Here is a 6,387-nt window from a genome sequence, read left to right on the forward strand (position 1 = left end):
AAAATTTAAAACAAAAAAATAAGTAAAAATTAAATAAGTAAAAATTAAAGCAAAAAAAATAAACTTGCCCTCTTAAAGCTGCTATTCCTCCTGGGAAATCTGTTACTTTCTTCTTTGTACTTTTTTTGTTTGTCTGTTTTCTTTTTCTTTTTTTCTTTTCTTTGTACTCAGTATTGTTTTGACAATGAGCATATATCTTTTTTTTATAAAAATAATCATCACTTCTGAACAGCTGGAGTTGAGAATCACTACATTTTAATCTGTGTGAGTCACTGGCACTTTAATATAAATAAGGTTTTCAAGAAGACAGTGTGAAGACCCAGAGTCTTTAAAGGTCCCAGCTAAAGATAAAATTTTACGAAAAAGAAAAAAAGTTTCCCTGCCTGGGTGGCTGAGTCCCGGTTCCCAGGTACCAGACCTCTCCTGGAAGGAGGCTCCTTCAGCCCCTCTTGCCGGAAGGAAGTGCCTCCCAGTGCCAGGATCCCAGGACCTCCTGCCCGTGTGGCGGGTGCCAGGCCAGGCAGCCCTGGAGTCCTGTGAGCGTCCGTACCCCATGGGGCTCCACTGCCAGCCCTAACCCCCTGGCATTTTGTCGGAAGGAGGGGAGTGTTGAGGCTGGAACCCAGGGCCTCCGCCCTGAGCTGCATTCCAGCTTCTTTATTTATTCTTGGTTTTGAGACAGGGTCTCACTAAGTTGCCCAGGCTGGCCTGGAGCTTTCAATTCTCCACCTCTTGAGCAGAGCCCGATTCCAGCCCTGTCTGTCGTCTGTCTACGCCCTCCCTCTTGCCCTCCAGGAGGCTCTGCTGCCAGACCTTGGCACCCACCTTTTCTCCACCATTCCCCTAGACCCCAGGGCCCCCTCCCTGGAACACCCCCCTTCCTGCTAGGCCCCCTGTGGCCGAGTCCCTGGGCCACACACTCCTCCCCGTGGGGCTCGCAGCCCGGGGCCTCCTGCCAGCTGGGTGCCCTCTGCCAAGTTCCTTCCCCTCTGGACTCTGTCTCCTTATCTGAGAAGCGGGGATGTGATAAGCGCCTTGGTGGGAATAAAGAAGAGAGCAGAGAGCGTGCGGAGGGCTCGCTATTTTTAGCTTAGGGTTTATGGAAGAACGGCAGCGAGATGCGGGTTTATGTGGGGGGGGCGCAAGGGAAAGTCACCGCGCCTGTCCACATGGAGATGAAAGCCCCGCTTCCGGGGAGCCCGTGGGATTCTGTAGGGACCCGGGGGCACCAGAGGACACCAGGGCCTTCACACGGAGGGCTCTGGACATCCGAGGCCAAGCCTGTCCCCACCCCTCCCAGGTCAGTCCCCGTGCCCCGCTGAGGACGTCATTAATAGTCTGCAGGCCTCCCCGCGGCCCTCCGAACCACATCCTCTCCGCGGCCGCGGACGCTCCCAGGGTGAGCCCCGCTCGGGGCCTTGCCGGGCGGTGAGCCGAGGTCACCCCCCCCCCCCAGCAGCCCCAGGGAACCTCAAGGCAGGTGGGGGAAGTCGGGGGCTGTCACCTCCTGTGTCCCCGATGCACCTTCTGCACTGCTGCAGAAATAGCAGCGGCGTGAACTCTTCCTTGCCGGGTTCTGGGTGCCCTCAAAGGTGACAAGAGGTGACAGGCAGGGCCCAGAGCACAGGAGTGCGGCTCCTCCCTCAGACTTCTTGGGGTGTCTGGCTGGAGCCCCCGTGTCTGCACCCCCTCACCCAGCATCTCCCACTCAGTGCGGGTTTAGCCGCCTTCGTGTTCATCCGTTGACAGACCCTGGGCTGAGGAGAGGAGAGCGGGTCCCCGAGGTCACACGGCGGGGACTGGCAGCCCCACCTGTCCTGCCCCACTCCGCTGTCCCAGCCGCTCAGCTGCACAAAGGGGGCCTCTGAGGCCTGGGTAGCACCGCCCAGCTGAGCCTTGTCCTTGTCCTTTGTCAGCGCTCCGGGGCCCCACCCTGTGGTTCCTGGAAGCTGAGTCCTGAGTGGCGAGGAGCCGGCCCTCCCTTCCTTGGTCCTCCGTCCTTCCTGCCCTGGATGGAAGAGTTCCGTCGAGACACACAAGCCACGCAGAAGTCTGGGTAGGGTGTGTTGGAAAGTGGATCCAGAGAGAAGGTACCCTCACTGAGTGCGGGTGGGGACCCATTTTCATGCGCCAGGAGTTGTTTTGGGGTCTGGGAGCTGCGGTAATTATACTGCTTGTCACCATTTTACGTAGAATTACTTTGGGATGGCAAACTGCGTTCCTATCCTTTTTAGGTGGTATTTCTTCAGGGGCTTTAATGTGTAAGAAACTGACAAAAGGTGAGTTCTTAATTTAAACCTGGTTCCAAGGGGCTGGGGATTTAGCTCAGCGGCACAGCACCTGCCTGGCAAGTGCAAGGTTATGAGTTCGATTTCTGGTACTGGAAAAAAAAAAATGTAAAAAAATTTAAAAATTTAAAAAAAAAAACCTGGTTCCAACCCAAGCCAGGGGGGTCCTAAAGGACATTTCCTTCCCTGCTGCCACTGGGCTGTTGGCTGTGGGCTGTGGAAGCCGGGAGGGCTGTGGAAGTCGGGAGGGCTGTGTGCCTTATTCTGGAGTTAGACCTGCAGATGGCCAGGTGTCAGGAGGCCCTGCCCAGCGTGTCTCCTTAGAGGTCACTGTGCGCTGGGGGATGCCTTTGGGGCTGAGACTTAAGAAGTGGGTTTAAAGGTGGTGTATATTGACATCTTCGTTTCGTCACTCAGCTGACAATGCGTGCTGTTTTGGACATCTCCTCCCGATCTGTCCCTCAGGCCTGCTAACAGTGGAATTCCTCACTGATGGACACACAGATTGCTTCTAGTCTCTTTTTTTTCTTTGAGACAAGACCTCTCTGTGCAGCTGAGGCTGGCATCAAACATTCCTGCTACCTTAGCCTCCTGAGTGTTGGGGTTACAGGCATGCGCCACCACTGCCTGGCTCTATTTCCGTCTTTTCCTAAGGTAGTGCTCCAGTGACTCCCCTGCCCACACCCCATTAGGCATTTGGGTGTGAATAGGTAAATTCTTTGGGGCCAGGCCCTAGCAAGGCCCCTGGCAGGACTCAGGGTCTCACACCAGGAGAGAGCAGCTTCAAAGAAGCCTCCTATGGGCGACTGAGTCACGCTCATCCCAGAGTTGCAACTCCCCAAGAGATGGCCCTGGGGACCCCAGGGGAGACAGCCCAGGAAGCACCAGTGGACTTCTAAGGATCTCTGGCAGAGGGCAATGCCAGGGCTTCAGGGGGCACACAACTAGTCTGGGCAGATTGTTGTGCAAATCAAACAGGTAAGAGGCGGGGGATCTGGCTCAGCGGGAAAGCGCCTGCCTGGCAAGCGCAAGGTCGTGAGTTTGATTCCTGGTACCGGAAGAAAAACAAAACAAACAAACAAACAAATCAAACAGGTAAGCAGATCTGGGGAGCAGAGAGGTTCCCGTTGGGGAGAAGGCCCTGCCCAGGCCCGCAGGAGGTCTAGGGTGCAAGGGGGCCACTGATTTGGTTTTGATTTTGTTTTAGTTTTTTTTTTTTTTGGTGTCAGAAAGAGAACTCAGGACCTTGCGCTTGCCGGGCAGGTGCTCTACCACTGAGCTACATCCCTGGCCACAAGGAGGCCACTGAGGAGCCAGTCCTAGGGACACTTCCCGCTCTGGCCTCTGCCCGCCTCCCTGGGAGTCCACCTGAGTATCTGCTGGGTCCCCCATGCTGGGGAGCTGGCCAAGTCCTTGCTCACAGCCCTGCCCTCGAGGCTGGGGTATCCCCGGGCCTTCTCTGTGGCCACAGCCCTAGGCACCTCCTCCCAGCCCTGACTCCTCTCTGTTGTGCTCCGGGAGCAAAGTCCCTGGGTCACCCTTGTGGCCCAGCTGCCAGCACATGGGAACAAGTAGGAGAGAGCAGAACAGCGCAAGTCCTCCTGAGGCTGGCCTGGGCCGCGGGGGCTGCAGGCCACCTTCAAATGCTTCGTGTATTCCACAGCACTCTTAGGTGGAGGACCCAGCTCCTTTTGCTTTTTTGTGTGTATTTCAGGGATTTTTTTTTTTTTACCTAGTTGATTGAAGAGCTCTTGAGCCTGGGCTTGGCAATTCTAATAGGTACCCATGGATGCTCCCCGGTGTGAAGCAGCAGGAAGGGAGCCCACAGTTTTGAGCTGAGCTCCTGCGTGAGGACCCAACAGACCACAGCAAACCAGTATGATGTCACTCATGCCAAATGCCACATTCTCATCAAACTGAAGCTTTGAGGAAGCAGGTAGATCCCAAACCAAAGCAGTCATTCCATTTTTTTGAAACAGGGTGTCACTATGCACTCCTTGAACTCACTATGTAGCCCAGGCTGGTCACAAACTTGCATTAATCCTCCTGCCTCAGCCTCCTAAGTAGTTGAGATTATAGGCATGGTCCACCACACTCAGCTTCTTTGTCATTCTTTTAAAAGACACTTTTGAAAAAAGGCAAAAGCGTGATCATCACACACAGAAGAAAGACCATAAGGATTGTATTCTACTCCTAGATGAATTTAGAGTAAGGGACCCAGAGAGATGTTATAACCAGTTCAGACAGAATCTGACTAACACTTTTTATTGACCAGTGAGGGGTGAACGAACAGAGGCAAAGCTGAAAAGGGAGGGGAGGGGAGGGCAGTAGGTGGACCGGAGGGTTTGGAATCTCAGGTCTGTAGACAGCTGACTCCGCACTGACTCGCTCCCCTCCCTCCCGCATGTGGTCAGGGCAGGGGGCTCCTCTAGACAGCATAGGTGCACAGCGTTTTCCTCCAGCTTGGAGCCCTGCAGCCCCTTGCCGGGCTGACCAAGCCCCCCCCAACAAGCCTCCCCTGACCCAGACTGCCCAGGCCTCCCGCCCCTTTCCCTTGGAACCCCACGTCCCATCTCCCGGGCAGGCTGCCCTTAACACAGCCCAGGGACAGGTGTTTGAATGAATGGATGAACGAATGAACCAAGGAAAAACCCAGGTTCCTAAAACCAGGCTGGTCCACAGGACACCCCCACAAGACAGTGAGGCACCCTAGCCCTGGGTCCGCAGACTCCTGGGACGTCAGGCTCAGAGGTGGGAGCAGGGGCTGCCAGGGCGACGCAGACGTGACTTCTTCCCTTTCTCCTTTGAACCCCGGGGCTCCAGGAGCCTGTGCCTGGGCGTCTCCTGGGAGAAGGCGCTGTCCCAGTGCTCCCATGCTTCTCTGGCAGGGAAACAAGTTCCGGTAAAAAGACCAAGGCCAATCATGGTGGCCCACGCCCTTAGCCTTGGCGACTGGGGAGGCTGAGGCTGGAGGATCGCAAGTTCAGGGCCAGCCTGGGCAACTTCACAAGATCCTGTCTCAAAACAAAGGACCAGAGAGGAAGTTTTGGGAAAATCACACTGAGACACACCAATGGCGTCCAACCTGCCCGACGAACTATTTCCTAACACGTAAGTGGTTATTGCGTGGATGGGGATTCTGCTTCCTTTGTAGTCCTGTGGCCTCAGTAAGTTACTTCACTTCTCCGTACCTCAGTTTCTTGGTATGTGAGTTGGGGCTAAAAAGACAGCTCAAATCAAAGTTGCTGAGAGGGTTAAACGAGTTAGGAGGAGGAAGACACTCCCCTCAGTCCTGGTCCTCGGTAAATGTTCGCCAGGTCCTTGTGATTTACGGAACAAGCCGTGCCTGGGTTTGCATCATCCTCGGGACTCACAACCAAAAGGCCAGACAAGGAAGATGGGCTCAGGAGAAGACAGCAGTCAGAAGACAAAGTCACTGACCCAAGGCCTTGCTGCTGGCCCGGGACCGAGATTCCCCGGGCCTGGCCTGACCCCACGCGACCAAGCCAGCCGGCTGAGGGCTTGGCATGAAGTAGGTGTTTCAGAAAGACTGGTTTCTTCTGTCCCTCCCGCCGCCCTCCTTCATGTCCAGCCAGGAGTTTCTCTGGGCCCTGAAGGTCACCTCTGGCCAGGGGAATGGCCAGGTGGAGAGTGGTCCAGCCCCGACACTGCCCGCTGCTCTCCTCTTGGAATTAGGGGCTGAGAGGACCCCGCGCCCCCTTTCTTCCTCCTCAGCCATCCTGGTGAAGGGGGAAGCTCTCAGCCCAGCCCACAGGGCTTAAAAATGGTTCTGGAAGCTGAGTGGTGAACAGCTCTGTAGTCCCAGCGCTCAGCGGGCTGACACAGGAAGATCACTTGAGCCCAACCTGGGCATCTTAGCAAGACCTTCCCAAAATAAAAATAATTTTAAAAGGCTGGAGATGTAGCTCAGCGTGAAGGTGCTGGGTTCGATCCCTGGTACCTCGTCCCTCAAAAGAGGTGCTGGAGTCTATGAGTGACTCAATGAAGGCCATGCCCTGGGGCTGTCCACAAAGTCAACTGACCCGTGACCCACAGAGCCCCGCCCAGGCCAGCCAAGAATGACTCAGCCAGAGGCTCA

Source organism: Chinchilla lanigera, unplaced genomic scaffold, assembly GCF_000276665.1.
Source record: "Chinchilla lanigera isolate Chin_1 unplaced genomic scaffold, ChiLan1.0 scaffold00015, whole genome shotgun sequence".
In the NCBI taxonomy this organism is placed as follows: Eukaryota; Metazoa; Chordata; class Mammalia; order Rodentia; family Chinchillidae; genus Chinchilla; species Chinchilla lanigera.